Consider the following 19,501-nt stretch of genomic DNA (forward strand, 5'->3'; position numbering starts at 1 on the left):
ATTGATAGCAAAGATAAAACATACATGCGTAACTAAAATGGGTGTAACTGGGCGTAACTAAAGAACGTCATCAGGTATGATGTCATAAATGGGTGGTTTCATAAAGGAATTTCGCAATGTCAGCAGAAATACTTGGCAGAAATGCGCGCGCAGCAGCATGACGTGTGATTGACGTGCAACTAGGGGGTGAAGGGGACTTGACATTTAGCTCTACATGTGGAGACAGAAGTCTGGGGGGTCAAGTCAACCTAATCCCAAATCATATCTAACATCCTATGTTTAAAGAACTATGTTATCCAAAAAGAAAGGTCTTTCGAACAAAATCTATTCTATACTGACTATGAGTGCGTGTACAAGCGTCTAAGTGTCTACACTAGATGCGAGGGCAGAAATCTTCCATAGTAACAGGGCTATGAATTATTTGCATAAAGACAGAGAAGCCGGGTCCTTTGCTCGGTAGCTGGAAGAATGTTTACTTAAACTACTAGACAGGAATGCATTGGATAGGGAGCGGAGCAGATAATTTCGAAGGTGAAATACAGTTTTTGGCAGCCAACAGGCTGGAGTCAGGCACCGTTTAGCCGCGCAGGGAGTAGGACAAAGTTCATGGATACAGATGCGAGCTCAGACTGGAGCTTTCAGAGGCAGAAGGCAGGAAAAGGCTTAATGGCAGAATCAGGGCCTACTCGCCTGGACTGTAAAATGGGATAAATGAACCATATAAAGCCGGTGGCCTTTCATACTTAGGAATGGAATATCCGACCCATTCATGGCGGATCCGAAAGAGGACATGTTGACGGTGGACGCACATGTGTTTGCGTCTTCATAACTGGAACTGGAGGAAACATACATGTACTGGTGATTTATACATGAAACCGTTGGGGTCCAAGATAGGGGACATAACTGATCATAAAAATCCATATTTCCACATTCCCTCCTTGTCCCCTACTTGCCCTTAAGAGATATCAATCTTCATCAATCCGTTGATCTGTTCATATAGCATCATTTGTTCTTCTTTCTTCTTCCGTGATGAATGAAATCTTGATGGTGGAATACACGATGTGGCACACAGACCACAAATCGCTGGTCCACATTGTAGGCATAGACAGCAACTGAATAATATGAGAAAGCCAATACCTAGGAAGGATAGGACCCTCCATCCAAAGGTAGACAATACACCCCAAAACCAACCGGACCAAGTCCAGGTGCCTGGATTCTGGTGTATCTGGCTTACAATCTTATGAAGGCGAGTTATGGCTTTATATACAGATGGCGAATTTTCTGGTATGAAAATGCAACAGCTTGATCCGATGACCCTACAAGCTCCGCCCCTATCGGCCAGGATGACGTCAAGGACAAGACAATTTTGAAGCACAACAATCCGCATAGCAGACTGCTCTTCTGTTAAATTGCCTAAGGCGGAAATAGTTTCGTTCACTACTGCTTCAAGGGTTCTGGTTAATCTACGTATCAGCTTACTATTGGTAACTGTACCTATATAGGGAAAGAGACCTTTATTGAAATCTGTGTATTTTTCCCATGCTGTCTCAGTGTAATCGACTATTGGGAGATCTCTCCGTTCTCTATTGTGTACTAAATGAGTATTTCTATGATAATCAGGAGGAGCTAGGAAAACAGGTGGCAAAAGGAATCCGATGTAGCAGGTACCATCCCAATCTAGAGGCAAACGTATATATGCAGTCTGACCACATATGAAGTAGGAATGGCGAGAAGCTCTAAATGTAGACTTGCCTTGATCACTGAATTCTATTACAGTGGTGCATCTACTATGGCCCATATGTATGGAACCATTCTTTCTTACACATAATTCACCTTTAACTGGAAATACTGACATAGCGGGCAAAATTGGTGCAGCTTCGGATTCGACATTCAGGATCATGAGATTAAGCGTAAAATTACCTAATCCATATACTTCATTTTCTAGATCAGTTCCTGTTCTTTTGGGAAGTCCCTCCTTGTTAGGGTAACAGACTTTGAGTAAAACTAAGTTCAGGTTTCCCCATACCCAGTTGTCTTGATAAACTGCAGAATTCGAATCTAGGGAATTAATCAAACTAAACCATGCTCCACAGGAGCCATTGTGTGTGAACGGGTATGGAAAGAGAGGCAGAATTCCCTTATAGTTCTGATAGGGAGGGAGTCGGCCACATATCCAACAATTTGTAGCATTGCTAACCTGATGGGAATGATGTAACATACTAATAAAAGTGTTATTGCGCAGCGCAAATCTATAGGACAACTCATGTGGGGGTAATTCACTAAAAGAATGTTCAGCAGTAACATTGTAAATATGTTTAGAAATAGGATAATATATGTGCAACAATATACTTGCAGCGATTATTAAAAGACTTAAGAAAAACAAAATTAATAACGTCACTGTGCAATGACTACGCAGTGATTTACAGTACGCATGTTGTTTCAACTGTATTTTTCGGTTTCTTTCTCTATTCAGGTCTAGAGGATACATGTCAGAGACAAATTCGACCGATTCACCTTGGAGAGGACTTAAACAATCAAATTGCCTGACTTGTTAGACCGTAGTTTTAGTTTATATTGTTCCTTGTCATTCAGTTCAACCAAAGGAAGCTTTGAGTCACTCGGTGAAGACACGCGAGGTGTGTCGTTTACATCGGACGGTAGTCCATGAAATTTCTTGATATGACTTGAATGTATCCAGCCTTTTCGACCTTCGATCTTCACGGCTGTCCTCGTGGTTAACAGTACGAGTTGAGGCGATTTCCACCTAGGATCCAGCTGAGACTTCCGGTCAAAGTTCCTCACTAACACCAAGTCCCCGGGAATTACGTCATGGGGTTTCACCTCGGTGTTGTCGGGAAAGGCTGCAGCTACCTGTGAACGACAAGATTGTAGTGCAGACATCAAGGAAGCCAAGTAATCTGTCAGCATATTACAGTCAACATCAGTTATTTTGCGTGGTATAGGCGTCCCCCACATATTTGGTGGTCTACCGAAGATCACCTCATAAGGGGATAGCCCTGTTCGAGAGTGCGCTACCATTCTCATGTAAAAGAGTGCAACTGGTAAGGCTACTACCCAGTCGACACCTTTCTCTCTACATATTTTGGACAATCTAATTTTCAGAGTTTGATTATGTCGTTCCACGAGACCTGCTGCCTCGGGGTGTCGGACACAGTGAAATCTCCATTGATAGCCTAACAACAGTGAAACGTGTTTCATTAGTTCGGATGAGAACGGCTGGCCGTTATCTGAGTAGACAACACGTGGTAAACCGTACCGTGGGAAGAATTCTCGAACCAACTGTTTGGCAGTAGTCGGGGCAGTGTAATCTGAAACCGGGTATGCCTCTGTCCAACGGGAAAGAGCACAGACAACTACGAGAACATATTTGAATCCTCGACATCGTTCCATCTGGATATAATCCATCTGGAGGACTTCAAAAGGGTGATCAGGAGGCTGAAATCCACCTTGTTCTACGGGAATGCTTTTACCTGGGTTAAACTGACAACAGATCATACAGGTACGAACTTTTTGTTTAGCTGCTGCTCGTAAATGTTTGTTGAACCAAATGTGTTGAATGCTGTCTAGCATAGCTTTTTCTCCTAGGTGCGCTGGACTATGTACAGTATTAATGATAACTTGGACCATCGAATCAGGAAGGAACCATACAGATTTTTCCTTCGTCATCCATCCTTGATCCGTTTGGATCCCTCCTAATTCAGTCCATTTCTTTATTTCCTCTGGTGTAGCATGTGTCTGTATGTCAATTACGTCAAGAGCGGGATCCTTAACCATCATGCAATGTGTTGGTGTCGGGACTATTGTCTTTGTCATGTCAGATGTTTGAATTTGAGCAGTCTGTTTAGCTGTTCTGTCAGCTAGATCATTGCCTTGGGAAATGATATCAGTAACTTTCGTATGAGCTTTACATTTCATAATTGATATTGCAGTGGGTAGATGTATTGCATCTAATAAGGCATGAATGAGGGGTCCGTGCTGAATGTGGGCACCGTGAGAAGTTAAATAACCTCTCTCTCGCCACAGCACGCCGAAGTCATGTACAACTCCGAATGCATAACGTGAATCAGTGTATATGTTGACTTTTTTATTTGTGGCTTGAATACAGGCTTGTGTCAGAGCGATGAGCTCTGCGGCTTGAGCTGACAAGGTATTTATGCGATTTGTTTCAATGACTTCAGTGTCTGTTGTGACTGCGTAAGCGGCCACTAGCTCTCCTGTATTTGTTCTCATACATGAACCATCTACATACAACGTCAGGTCTGGGTCTGACAATGGGACGTCTGTCAAGTCTTGTCTGGGTTTCGTCGTGATAGTGATAACTTCAATACAATCATGTGCAAGTGGGTCTGTTCCATTTACTGGTAACAGTGTGGCAGGATTCAATGTACTACAACGTCTGATTTCTATGTGTGGCTGAAATAATGTTAATTCGTAACCAGTGAGTCTTGCTATAGTCAAGTGTTGTGTTTGTGTGCGGTTCAAGAGAACCTCTACTGCATGTGGTACTTGTACTGTCAATGGATGTCCTAACACTATGGCATCGCTTTGTCTGATTGCTAAAGCTGTCGCTGCCACTGATTTCAGGCACGCAGGCAGAGCCTGAGCTACGGGATCTAATGTACTAGAAAAATAAGCACATGGTTTGTATGAACCTGCTTGTTCCTGTGTGAGTACTGACAAGGCAGTACCTTCGCGTTCTGTAACAAAGAGTGTAAACTGTTTATTGTAACATGGTGTTGCTAAAACAGGTGCTTGGCATAAAGCTTTCTTTAGGCTTTCAAAAGCTTGTGTATGTTCCTGAGTCCAAGGGAGGACAGTCGCTGTGGCTGCCTCCTGTGTTGTCAACTGAATGAGTGGTTTTGCTAGAAATGCATACTGCGGGATCCACTGCCTACAATATGAAGTGAGGCCTATGAAAGCCTGCACCTCCTTTTGTGTCTTGGGTATTGGCATGTTAGCAATTAACTGGATGCGATCGGGTGTAAGCTGCCTTCCCTCCTTGGACAGCGAGTGCCCAAGGTAAACAACTCGCTGGACACAGAATTGCAGCTTAGAAGGGGACACCTTGTGCCCCTTTTCGGCCAAAAATTGTAAAACCGTCAGTGAGGCTTTTTCACATTCAGGTTCGCTTCTAGCGGTGATCAGCAGATCATCAACATATTGAAGCAGGGCAGTGTTGACTGGCATGTGGATACTGTCGAGTTCTCGTTTCAGTGCTTGGCTATAGATGCTGGGGCTTTCTGTGAATCCTTGAGGTGCGCGTGTGAATTTAAAGCTTCGTCCATTTAAACTAAATCCGAACAAGTATTGACTTTCCGGATCTATTGGGACGCTGAAGAAGGCATTCTAGAGATCAATTACAGTAAAGAATGTTGCTTCGGAATCAATGGCTGTCAGTAATGAAGAAATGTCTGGGACTACGGGGTATTGTGGTACAATACATTTGTTTAATTCGCGCAGATCAATAACCAATCGATATACTGGCGGGGCTGTTGGATCAGTTCGTTTAAGAATCGGAATTATCGGTGAATTACATACATTGGAGTCGGTTTCCACAACCACTCCTTGGGTAATAAGCTCGTCAATGATTTGCAGTAAAGCCACTACAGCATCTGGGGGTAACTTGTATTGTCGCATTCGTGGTAGTACCACTCCTGCCTTTAGTGTGACTCGATATGGTGTAATGTTCATGCAACCAACATCTGTAGGGCCTTGTGCCCATAAATGTGTGGGTAAAGTCTGCAGTCGGTCATCCATGTCTCGGGACACATAGTGCCCTTTGAAATCACGTAAAAACAATCTTACTCCTTCCGGAGAACAACATATTATAGCTCCTAGAGCTTTCAAAGTTTTTATGCCTAACAGGTTTTCTGGACATGATTTAGTAAGCAATAAATCTGTAGTTCGTGTCAAGGGACCAATCGTAAGTGGAAGAGGCTGTGATACTTCGTTAATGATAGGTTTTCCTGAAAAGCCAAGGGAAATATTCTGTGAGCCTGAGAGGGGTGCCCCTGGAACTTCACTACGTTTTATTGTTGTTCGGCTTGCCCCTGTATCAAGTAAAAATGTTCTATCTTGGCCTAATAGTTCACTGTGTACATAAGGTCCTTCTTGATCTACAGGGACCTCAATAAGGGGTAAGCCAACTTCCCTCTCTAGGCTGTTTCATGAGTATCGTTGATAATCAGGATAGTCATACTGTGCGGTCTGGTACATCTGTCGTGTCGTTGTTTGTGTGGCAGCAATAGGCTGCGGTGGTGGAGCTGGCATAGACTGTTGCGGAGCCGGCATGGACTGTGCATGCTGCGGGGCTCCTTGTTGGTTCTGATCCTGTCTAAGTGGCCGTGGTCTTTCTTTTGTATTACCTATGGCGATATTATGTTTTAAAACTGGACAATCGTGTACATAATGACCTGGCTGTTTACAATAGTTGCATGTCCCTTTTACAGGACCTGTTGTAACACTGGACTGTGTTATACCCTTTTTATGACCGTCAGCTGGAACTGTCTGGGAAACTAACATTTTCATTTTCGTGTCTTTCATGCGTCTTTGTTCATGTTCTTGTTCCTCTCTAATTCTATTGTGATGGTACTGTAGCATTTGTAACATTTGTGACGGAGTGTTACCTTGCCAGGTACTCTCGAATTTCAATACTCTATTCTTAACTTGGGGCAAGGAATTTTCAACTAATTTTGTCACAAACAGATGTGGATACGATTCGCTACTTGCTTTTATTCCACTATTTATACCAAAACATTTTTCGAATCGGGCATAGAAATCACTAGTGTCCTCATCTGGTTTTTGTTTACAGGCTGATATTGCACCCCAGTCTTCCTTTTTCGTAGTTAATAAACGTGGCAGTACCTGTACTAGTAAACCTGGTAGTGTTTTGGTCTTTTCCCCAAGCCCTGCACCTGGACCTCGAGCTTTTTCTTCGTTTTCTAATGCTGTCCAATCTATCTTTTGGTCTCCCACCTCCCAATCCTTTTCCTTGAGTTTTTCGTAAATGCCCGCAGGCATTAATACCTTCAATATTGTCATAATGTCGGGATAGGTATATTCTCCCATAAGCAACATGTCTTTAATTTCACGGTGGAAACCCGCTGGGTCTTTGTCATGACTGGGTACCACTTTCTTCATTTCTAATAGTTCTATTTTAGATATGGGTGTGTATACAAACACACGTTTAAACTGATTGTCCTCACCTTTTATCGGGTGAACTTCGCGTAAGGGATTCTGTCTATCCATTCTTCCTGTCTGAGCGCTTTTTCTGTACGTCTATATGATTCTTTACGCCATAATTCAATGGCATCTTTCTGTGACTGTCTAGCTTTCTTTTTCCATAATTCTTCCTCTACTTTCATGATGCAATCTGCATCCCAGGTCCCAGCTGCGGGCCACCTCTGACTTTCTGGTAATTCCTTGGTGTAGTCTACCCATAAATCCAGAAATAATATGGCGTCTAGGCCATGTTTATGATACATGAAGTACCCTGGAGTGTCCCTAGGAGGAATGGGAACAGCTTCTTCGAGTACCCCTTTTCTAGTTTTGATCTGTCTTAATTTCGAAAAGAGCGGCATATTGAGAACTGATCTGATACCTAATTTTGAACACGTTTAATACCACAAAACACAATAATGAACAGTCATTCACACCACAATATGCAGAACGTATTTAAAACATTTTAACATTTAACATTTAATGAACAACAATGATGGCCATTTAGGGAACTAGTCACTAAGCATAATACTCGGTACTAACTAGATAATTCTGAATTATATACTAGACATCCTTGATATACTGCTAAACAGTACAGATACACTGCTGAAACAGTGCAGACCGGATTTGTGTACCCAAACCCGTCTTGACCGGCACAAACTATGTGCACGTCAGAACGCCTCCCCGACAATGGTACTCACCGGGTAGCTCGGAACGGAAGGCCTCGGAACTGAACTGAACTGGACTTGAACCGGACTGGACTCGACTCGAAACTTCGGAAACTTCGGAAACTGGTGGGCCTCTGTATACCTCGGATCTTGCTCTCTCAGCTAGGCTCTGGTCGGGATACTTCGCACTTCTCACCGCCTCGTCTGGGTGTTGATCGCAGCCTCAGTTACCCCCGCTCGGCAGGAGGGAGATACAGGAAATCCTGTGGGTACGCGTTGTTGTCCGTCCAGCTGTGACAGGAGACCGGGCCTGCAACGCACCTCCGGCGCGTGAGATGAGAAAGTGTCCCTGTTCGGGCGCCATATATGTGGTAAATAATTTAATTACCGGTTCTTAATTTGATGCGGAAAATCTATAGTAATAGCTCAGTAAAATAAGAGGCAGAATCCGTGGTATTAGAGGTTCGGAACGGGCTTTATTCCAAAATCAATTCGAATTGATGGACTCCATATTCCATCACCACGGAGGTTCAGGAAGTGAAGGACCATACTTTATTGACAGGTAATCATTTTTATACAATAGGCATTACAGTGAAACAGATGCAGGAGGCGTAACAATTGATAGCAAAGATAAAACATACATGCGTAACTAAAATGGGTGTAACTGGGCGTAACTAAAGAACGTCATCAGGTATGATGTCATAAATGGGTGGTTTCATAAAGGAATTTCGCAATGTCAGCAGAAATACTTGGCAGAAATGCGCGCGCAGCAGCATGACGTGTGATTGACGTGCAACTAGGGGGTGAAGGGGACTTGACATTTAGCTCTACATGTGGAGACAGAAGTCTGGGGGGTCAAGTCAACCTAATCCCAAATCATATCTAACATCCTATGTTTAAAGAACTATGTTATCCAAAAAGAAAGGTCTTTCGAACAAAATCTATTCTATACTGACTATGAGTGCGTGTACAAGCGTCTAAGTGTCTACACTAGATGCGAGGGCAGAAATCTTCCATAGTAACAGGGCTATGAATTATTTGCATAAAGACAGAGAAGCCGGGTCCTTTGCTCGGTAGCTGGAAGAATGTTTACTTAAACTACTAGACAGGAATGCATTGGATAGGGAGCGGAGCAGATAATTTCGAAGGTGAAATACAGTTTTTGGCAGCCAACAGGCTGGAGTCAGGCACCGTTTAGCCGCGCAGGGAGTAGGACAAAGTTCATGGATACAGATGCGAGCTCAGACTGGAGCTTTCAGAGGCAGAAGGCAGGAAAAGGCTTAATGGCAGAATCAGGGCCTACTCGCCTGGACTGTAAAATGGGATAAATGAACCATATAAAGCCGGTGGCCTTTCATACTTAGGAATGGAATATCCGACCCATTCATGGCGGATCCGAAAGAGGACATGTTGACGGTGGACGCACATGTGTTTGCGTCTTCATAACTGGAACTGGAGGAAACATACATGTACTGGTGATTTATACATGAAACCGTTGGGGTCCAAGATAGGGGACATAACTGATCATAAAAATCCATATTTCCACAGTTCGCCAACGAGGGAAAACAGCGCGCCTGGGAATTTGGCTCTCAAGGAAATTAAGGTACCAGACAACCTACTATTCCATAGGGTTTGGTAAGTTCAAATGGAGGTTCGAAATGGGACAAGTGACGAGCCTCTCACAAAGAGACTCACAAAGCTACTTCGAACGGAACACCCATCCGGGTTCCACCAACGAAGTAGCGGGGATGGCGGCCCCTCGCCTCGCCACAATACCAAAGCTGAGCGAGTTCGCAGAAAAGAAGCGTGGAGCTAAAAGCACCCTTACCAGCCTCCTCAGCGTTCTAGCGCAGCTCCCGGCATGGAGTAAGCGGCACTCTGACGGTGCCCCGGAACCTCTTTGTGCGCACCGTGCCCTTGCGTCCTGACGTCACGGCCGTCGGGGAATCGCAGAGGCTCTTGGGGGTTGTAGTTCCAGCCCCTACCAGCGCGCTCGGGCGCGTTTTGTCAGTGTTCCGCGTGCCCCACTCTTATGGGACTTGACACTGGGGATGGGATGGGCATCAGTCCTAGTGACTGCATTGAGACCCCTGTAGTCTACACAAAACATCATTTCTCTCTTGCCACCACTGGTGTGAGGTTTAGGTACCAGGACTACTGGACTAGCCCAAGGGCTAACTGAGGGTTCAATCACACCCAGATCCAACATCTTTTGGACTTCAGTCCTTATACAGTCCCTGACATGGTCAGGGTGCCTGTAGATCTTATTTTTCACAGGTAGACTGTCCCCACTGTCCACTTCATGAGTGCACCAGTTGGTCTGACTTGGAGTCAGAGAAAACATATTTCTAAACTGGCTGAGAAGGTTTCTGCAGCCAGTTTGCTGCTGGGCAGTGAGGCTGGCTGCCTGCCAAGGCTACACCATCTACTGACCCATCATCAGGGTTCTGTGAAAGCAGGTTAGGGAGTGGGTCACTCTCTTCCTCCTGTCCTTCATCAGTAGCCATGAGCAAACCCATGTCTGCCCAGTCAACATATGGTTTAAGTCTTTTGACATGAAGTACCCTGTGGGGACTACTAAGGGTTCCAAGGTCTACCAAGTAGGTAACCTCCCCTTTTTGTTCAACAATAGTGTGGGGTCCACTCCACTTGTCCTGGAGAGCTGCTGGGGCCACAGGCTCCAACACCCACACTTTCTGTCCTGGCTGGTAAACAGTCAGTACAGCCTTTTGGTCATGCCAGGCTTTTTGCAGTTCCTGGCTAGCCTCAAGATTTTTGTTTGCTTTTTTCATGTACTCAGCCATCCTGGAGTGGAAACCAAGTACATAGTCCACTATGTCTTGCTTTGGGGGCTTGAGAGGTAACTCCCATCCTTCCTTCACCAAACACAATGGACCCCTGACAGGCTGATCTAACAAAAGTTCAAATGGGCTGTAGCCAACCCCCTTTTGAGGCACCTCCCTGTATGCAAATAAAAGGCAGGGCAAGAGAAGGTCCCATTTTCGCTTAAGCTTCACTGGCAGTCCTTTAATCATGCCCTTTAAGGTTTTGTTGAATCTCTCAACTAAACCATTGCATTGTGGGTGATAGGGTGTGGTAAACTTGTAGTTCACTCCACACTCCTTCCACATAGCAGTCAAGTAACTAGACAAGAAGTTTGCATCCCTGTCAGATATTACCTCCTTGGGAAAGCCTACTCCTGAGAATACACTCAAGAGAGCTCTTGCCACTACAGGTGCTGTAGTGGTCCTTAGGGGAATTGCTTCTGGGTACCTGGTGGCATGATCCACTACCACCAGTATAAACCTGTGCCCAGATGCTGTTTGGGGATCCATGGTACCATAAATGTCAATCCCTACCCTTTCAAAGGGCACCCCTACCACAGGTAGTGGTATCAGGAGGTCCTTTGTAGTACCACCTGCTTTGCCACTGGCTTGGCAGGTTACACAGGAGCGACAAAACTCCTTGGTGTCTTCAGACATGTGAGGCCAGTGATAGTGAGGAACAATTCTGTCCCAAGTCTTGTTTTGGCCTAGGTGTCCTGCTAGGGGAATATCATGGGCTAGTGTCAATAGGAAGCCCCTAAACTTCAGAGGTATAACCAACCTCCTGGATGCACCAGGATTGGGGTCTCTACTCTCTGAATATAGGAGTCCATCATCCCAATAAACGTTATGGGTGCCACTAGCATTCCCTGCAGCCTCATCAGCAGCTTGCTGTCTGAGGGTTTCAAGAGAGGGGCAGGTTTTCTGCTCCTGGCTCAGATCAGACCTGGAAGGGCCCCCTGTTCCCAAGAACTCAACCTGGTCAGGTTCAAGCTCCTCTGGGACAGTTCCTTCTTCAGGCTCAAGATCATCTCCCTGAGGAGACTGATCAGCATTCTGTCAGATGGGCAGGCTCTGCCTTGAACCTACTGCTCCTCCTCTTGTGAGGCACCTGGTCCATTATTCCAGAATCCAGGGCCTGTCAAGTATTAGACATTTTAGCTTGTGACCTGGTCACAGCAAAGACATGTGCAGGGATCCCTAACATTTCTGCATGTGCCCTGAGCTCCACTTCAGCCCAAGCTGAAGTTTCTAGATCATTGCCAAGAAAGCACTGTACTGGTAGGTCTGCACTTACCACAACCTTCTTAAGGCCAGTTACCCCTCCCCAGGAGAAGTTAACAACTGCCAGAGAATGGTCTGTTCTGACATTGCTAGCATTGGTCACTTGGTATATTTCATCAAGTATAATCTGCCCAGGATCCACAAGATCGTGTGTCACCATTGTGACACTTGCTCCTGTATCCCTGAATCCCCATGCTTCTACTCCATTTATTAAAGGCTGCTGTCTGTATTTGCCTAAATTACCGGGACTCACAAAGGGGGACATATCCATGCCCCCATCACAGACAAGCACAGCCTGAGTTTGTACTCCGACTAGGCCAGAGTCCATCTCAGAACCCAGGACCATCCCTATTACACCCTTATTTTGTGTACTCCCACCACCAATTGTAACTGCACTAGGGGGAGCAGGTGCCTTAGGGGCATTGGTGGGGACTAGAGTATTTTCTTTAGCCTTGGTGCAGTCACTAGTCCAGTGAATTTTCTGTTTACAGATTTTGCACCAAGGTTTCTTTTGGCCTTTTCCCTTTCCTGACTGTGAATCCCCACCTGAAAAAGATTTTTGGGGCCCTTGAGAAGACTTCTGGCCTTTACCCTTGTCCCCACCCTTGTCAGAGTTTTTGGAATCTTGCTTCTTTGGGTAACCACCTTGGTTCTGTACCTTCTGCCTCACCCTGGTTCCGGCCCATTTGTCTGCCTTCTTTCCCAATTCCTGGGAAGAGGTCAGATCAGAGTCTACCAGGTACTGGTGCAACAGCCGATTTTAACAGTTATTAAGAATCTGCTCCCTCATTATCAGATTGTACAATCCTTTGAAGTCACACACTTTACTGCCCAATAACCAACCTTCCAGAGCCTTAGCACACAGTCAACAAAGTCAAGCCAGTCTTGATTTTGTGCTTTTTGGGTGTCTCTAAACTTTAACCTGTATTGTTCAGTGGTTAGGCCAAACCCATCTATCGGTGCACTTTTCAAGACCTGGTAATCATCAGCATCCTCTTCTCGTACAGTGAGGAGCTTGTCTTTACCTTTATCTGCAAAGGAGAGCCATAAGATTGCTGTGATCTGACCTTGAGGGACCTTCTGTACTTTACAGGCCCTCTCCAAGGAAGTAATCCATTTGTGGATGTCATCCCCACTCTGGTAGGGAGGGACAATATTACTTAGGTTTCTATGGTCATAAGACCTCCCCCTATCTCTAGGGAAACTGCTGCCACCAAGGGACTCTAGTGCCTCCTTTTTACTAGCTCTGTAGAGCTCTAGGGCTTCCCTATCTAAGGCCATTTGCTGCTTTCTGAGGTTGAACTTGTCTTGCTCATACTTCAGCAGTCTCTCTCTCCTCTCCTGGGAGGTTTCCCTCCCTCTGTAAGAAGAGACAGAGGTCCCTATAGAGGAGTTAGACTGGACAGATCCCCTTGACAGAGATCTATCCCTTCTAGCCCTATTGTCAGGCCTACCTGGAGGAATACATGAAGGAGCATTATTGTCATCCTCCTCATCCTGGAGGTCTGTGTTCACCAGAGTCTGGTCATTGTCACCAGTCTGGTCAGCATTAGAGGTAGGGTCAGGGGAATTGCTACCCCCAGGCCCACCCTCACCTGCTGCCCCACCCACACTGTCTACCCCATCAGGCCCACTAGGCCCTGTGATATCATCCAGCTTATGTATCTTTATGAGATACTGGGTGGATGGACTTTTGCCTGTCTTCTGCTTCCTAATGGAACATAAGGACCTAAGCTGAGCAAAGGAGTGATCCTCATATTTATAGGGAAGGGGCTCACTGGTTCCTGGTAGGGACCCATTGGTTCCTGGCTGGTTAGACATTACTAATGTGGTGTGGTGTCTTGCACTACCTACACTAGTGTGGCCTACTAAACTCCCTTGAGATGTAGAAAGGGCGTGCTATCCCTTAACACACAACTCTAAGTTCAGTAGAACTTACTGTAGCTAAACTTGATATTAAATGTACCTCAGGTACCTTTAGTGGTTTTCAGTTGATCAATTCAATTGAGATTATCTGGTAAAACAATAGCAAGCTGGAATCCCACCGCTGCCACCACTGTGAGAAGGTGGCCTGATATATGCTGTCCACTAGTTCTAGTGGGCACCTTGTATCACTCCAAACAACCCCTTATGGTGATTGGTTAAAGACAACCTTTATTGAAAGCTATCCTAGTGGTAGCTATGGAGAGCAGCTTTCTGGCTAAGTCTTGAAGGAATGTAAAGCAGCTTGTTTTACCAGTCTATAATCTCTTGAATGATCAAATGAAGAGACAACCACACCAGGTATATATTTAAAATACATGTATTTGAGATAAAACACACCCCTCTAGTCTCTTTATGAGACTGGAGTTCGAAGTACCTAAGTTACAAGTGAGCAATCATCAGTAAAAGCACAAATACACGTTTGGGCCCTAGGGGCGTACCAAACCATATACCAAAAAAGTGGTATAAGAACCACGACTGAACTAGACACAAGGCCTAGAGCCTGTAGAATCGCTGGGACCCCCAAGGTAGTGACACAGGGGACCCACGGGGACTGTATGCAGTGTGAGAACACAACCGTGGATTCCCGTTATCTTCTATGGGCAATGTTGCGGTTGGAAATTTAAAGATTAGGGACACTTCTAATCGAGTCTGGACCAAACCCTTTTGGACTTTAGAAGTTCTAGGGCTAGCACCCACGGGAGCACCAGAGTACTCGAGTTACCTCACCCAGGGAAGCCGGGTGCATAGGTGTCTTTTGGTGTCGGGTCACGTCATCGATTTCAATGGGAGCCTGCAAAGAACTGCTGCTGCCGTGAAGAGGAGGTGTCCGAAGAGATCCAAGACTGGATCTAGGATGGAAGGAACCTGAAAGCAGAGGGGACAGAGTCTGGGTCACTAGTGAGTGACCGAGGGCAGGATGGACCAATGCCCACAGATGTCGGGTGCTTCAGGTGAGTTGACGGGTGTCTTGACTCTTCAGCCACGAGGTCCAGGAGGCGTCGACGAAGTCCAAGAGCCGGATTCTAACTGTCCCACAAAGTCTGTCGAGTGCTGCGGTGTCGGCGACCAGAATGGACCCAACAAGCCTTGGCAACGGCAAGTCACTAGAATTCAGAGAAAGGACTGCAGTGCAGACCAGCAAGGTCTGAGAGACTCACCCAGCGAAGGTAAATCAGGGCACGTCTGGAGCAACCAGGAAAGCACAAGTAGAAAAAAAGTTGCCTTCGTGGGGACCTGCTAGCCAACGGGGTAGTGATCGCGAAGGAGCCTCGAGCGGTCGCAGTTGAAACTGGCCCACGGGTCACTCGTGGAGTGGAGGCCAGCAATCTTCAGTGCAGGAGGTGCTCAAGGCTGGGGCTACTCGGAGCCCAAAGCACAACTTCAAGGAAGCCCAGGAAGATGCTGTTGCTGCAAAAGATCACGGTGTCCAGGAGTCACGGTTCCCCGTCATCCACGATAGCGACGTGCCTCAGCTTTGCTGTGGACTCAGGGTAGCCTCGAGGAAGTCTGGAAATCCATCTCTGGTGATGCAAAGACTTCGGTGTCCGGCGGGAACTTCAGCGATGCAGACCGGTCAGTTGCTTCTTTGGTGCCTGCCAAGCAGGGGAGTCACTCCTTGACCCCAAGGGAGATTTCTTCCGACTTCTAGTCGTGATAGAAAGTCGAAGGTCCAGGATATATGTTGCAGAGTTTCGTCCAGGGTAATCTAAAGTCTCAAGGACTGGGTATCCATACTTATACTAAGGTTGGGGGTTGGACATACTCTAGGGACCCACCTATGGGAGGGTTTGGAAAGAGGGGTGGTTACACCCATTTCCGTTGTCCAGTTTCGCGCCAGAGCAGGGGCAGGTAGCCCCTGCAACCGTTTTTAACTGGACTATGCACAGGGACACCAAGTGTGCCCTCAGTGCAGGACTTAAAAGCACCAGAGAGTGCTCCCGCCCAGCCCCAATACACATCTGCCTGTCTGGGGGAGGTGGTTACACCTCCCTTCGACAGGAAACCTATTGTCCAGGCCTTCCCTGCCGGAGTTTCGGTCAGCAGCAGGAGGCCAGACCCGTGTCTGTGGCAGAGGCATCCATTTTGTGATGCCAGGGCTCAGGAAAGTCCTACCGGGTTAGACCAGTGTGAACATGTCTCTCCCTCTATAAGGGTGGAATGCTACCCCCGCCGCCAGAATTGGCAGGGGGGGGGGTAGTATTCCAAAGCGTTTGACACCGAACACGACATGTTTTGATGCAGCCATTCCAAAGTTAGCATTTATAATGCACTTAAGAGTATATGGTATGGCTATATCACAGAACATTGTTCAGAAAAGGGAATGCACACCAATCGAATATCACTTGTTTGTCCCGTTTCTTATAACAAACTGTATGGATGTGATCTTCCGCCGAACTTGTGGAAAAAACGACCTCCGCACTGTTCCTTCTTAGCTCGGGACAAACAAGTGATATTCGATTAATGTTTATTCTATTTTGCAACATGAATAGTGGAATTTGAAGAGCATTTGATATTATATTTTTTTGCGAGTCCTTGCATCATCACACCAAAATGTTTCTGTTTAGTGAACATTGGTATAGCCATGTTTTTGACGTTCCAATTGCTGAATTGTGGGAGTTGTAGTGTTAAGGTTAGGAGGGAGGGGTGTTTTAAATAGAGAAATCTGCAGCAGGTGGTATCAATCAATTGACGGTGAACATGGGAGGGATTACAGCAACACAGTGAGTTTAAAAACGAAGGGTGAACAACAACGTTAACAATTCCTTTGAAAAAAATAGATGAAAAGGGTTGATTCACGGCAGGTACGTGTTGCAAAGAGGTTCAAATGCGGCAGGCTTTTGTAACATTTAGCTTACTGAGAACAATGGGGGCTTTGTAAATCGGCAATGCGTTATGTTTACAACAATGTGTGAGGGTGAAGGTGTGCACCACAGGGCCTAGTTTAAATGTTTTAAAGGAGGCGGATATTTAGGTGCAAGGAGCGTGACAGAGCAGAAAGAGAGAGAACATCAGAGCAGCACTAGCTGTGAATGTTTAAAAGCTGGGGAGGTAAATGAGTACGAAAGAATCAGGAAGAGGGCTGAGTGTTAAAAAAGAAGCATTTCAAGGGGAGTCAAAGGCAGAAGAAAGCTGTGTTTCTTAAATTCAGAACGGAAAGGATTAATTTGTATGGTGCCAGAGGCTGTGCAACGAAGGTTGGGGACCTCAGGGTTCAGTGTATGGATATAGTTAGAACAGTAAGCAGGTAGTGATCAGCTAGGGGTTCAGCGATTGGTATTCAGTTTTATTAACATTTATTAACATTAGAGTTTCAAAAAATGATTGTGCAACTAATATGTGTTTTCATTATTACTTGTAGAGACCCCTGACGAAGGGCTCGAGCAGCCCGAAATGCATTGGGTATTTTAATTAAAGCTGTCTTTGGATGAATTTAATGCGTCAGTACGTGTTATTGCAAAGAGGTCCGGATGGGCACATCAATGGCATTAGAAATTTGGAAAATTGACATGACACTGCACTTGTGGATCAAACGGGAGTTAAGAGAGAAAAATGAGCAAGCAAATGATTACACGTTATAAAATATGATTAATTGGTCTAAATATAAATTGAGGATTCAAGGACTTGAGCGCTGTGCCTTTGGTTGGGGCGTATGTCGCCCCAAATTGTTATTCATGTATCACAGAACAGCCATAAGGAAGGATTTCCGAAAGCTGCAGAGGGACGCAGCTCATGCTTGGGCACCCTCTCACACAAAACCAAGCACTCTGCCTTCAGGATTGTCAAGGCCTGCCATAGGAGTGACTTATAGGTTTATAGGTTTCTGTATATATATGTGGATATAGGTAGCCTATACCGCAATAAGAGGTGCAAGCACACCCTTACCCAGGCTGCAGCAGCGGAACTGTGGCGCCATTTTGGAGTGCTTCCCAGGGGTGGCATAATACATGCTTCAGACCCTAGTAGGCCTCTGAGGTACCTATGCCCTAGGTACATAGTATACCCTATACTAGGGGCTTATAAGGCACTCCAGAATCCAATTAGATATGTACCTAATGTACATGCAAACCATTTTAGTGAGCAAGCAGCTAGGCTGTGGTCCTGGTTAGCAGGGCCACAGCCAGACTAAGGTCAAAAAACAGTGAAACACCAGCAAAAAGTGGGGGTAACCATGTGAAGCAGATCCTACTCTCCTACAGACATGTGGATGGATCACAGGATTCTACCTGCTGAGGACTGGTGGACATGTGGAAGGTTCGCAGGACCCTGCCCGCTGAGGACCAATGGACATGTGGAAGGTTCGCAAGACCCTGCCCGCTGAGGACCAGTGGACATGTAGAAGGATCTCAGGACCCTTTCTGCTGCGGATAGGTGGACATGTGGAAGAATTGCAGGACCCTGCCCCCGGAGGACTGGTGGACATGTGGAAGGATCGTAGGAACCTGTCTGCTGAGGACCGGTGGACATGTGCAAGGATCGCAGGACCATGTCAGCTGAGGACCGGTAGACATGTGGAAGGATCGTAGGACCCTGTAAGCTTAGGACCTTTGGACAAGTGGCAGGATCGCAGGACCCTGCCCACTGAGGACATGTGGAAGGATCACAGGACCCAGCCCGCTGAGGACCGGTGGACATGTGGAAGGTAGCAGACAGCACTGCAGGCCACTCTTCAGAATGCGTTCTGCACCAACAGATCTGTAAACTGTAGGAAAATACTTCTGGAATTTTCTCGGACACCTCTTATTTAAGTTAATTAATTCAGATTTTTATACAAATCCATTAATCCAACATCACCAGTCATATATTTATTAAAAAATAATGCACAAATAGAAGTCAACACATCTCAATAGTGGTAATATTTATTATATATTCATTATTTAATTGGTTTAGTGAGTAGATCTTATTACCAATCTTTATGAACCCCTAATTTGTTTATTAGTGAAATATCACAGCTCACTTCTTTTACGGTCGATGGCCATTGGTAACTCGAACAGCCAAAGTGTGTCCAAGTACTCGAGCTTGCCAGTGTCTGCTGAAGTGGCTGCGATTCTGCACAAGCAGCAGCACAGACTACAGCCCTTCCAATGTAATAGTGTGCAGTAATTTATAAGCCTCGCTTTCTACAGTACTTTAAAGGAAGAGCACTCTTGCCCCAGTTCTATCACCAACTACCTAGAGTTTTACACACATAAACTTACCTCATATCTTTAAACTTTTATTAAACCTTTGACTGCTGAGATGAACTGCTGTTTTTTCCCCTCAATGGGAAAGGTAACCTTTTCTCATCCAAAAGCTGCTTCTATAGAATGAAGCATGTATTTGCACTGGGATAAGCCGTATGCCAGGTGTCTCCAACCTTTTCTGTAATAGGAGCGACTTTTGTCCAATGAAAATCATAACGACCTACTAGTACTGGGTTGCAGTAATGATCACATCAGACAAGATTACCTTTATGGCGACCCTATGCAGGATTACCAGCAGTGATCACCTCCATGCATCAGG

The sequence above is a fragment of the Triturus cristatus genome, chromosome 12, assembly GCF_964204655.1.
Source record: "Triturus cristatus chromosome 12, aTriCri1.1, whole genome shotgun sequence".
Taxonomy (NCBI): domain Eukaryota; kingdom Metazoa; phylum Chordata; class Amphibia; order Caudata; family Salamandridae; genus Triturus; species Triturus cristatus.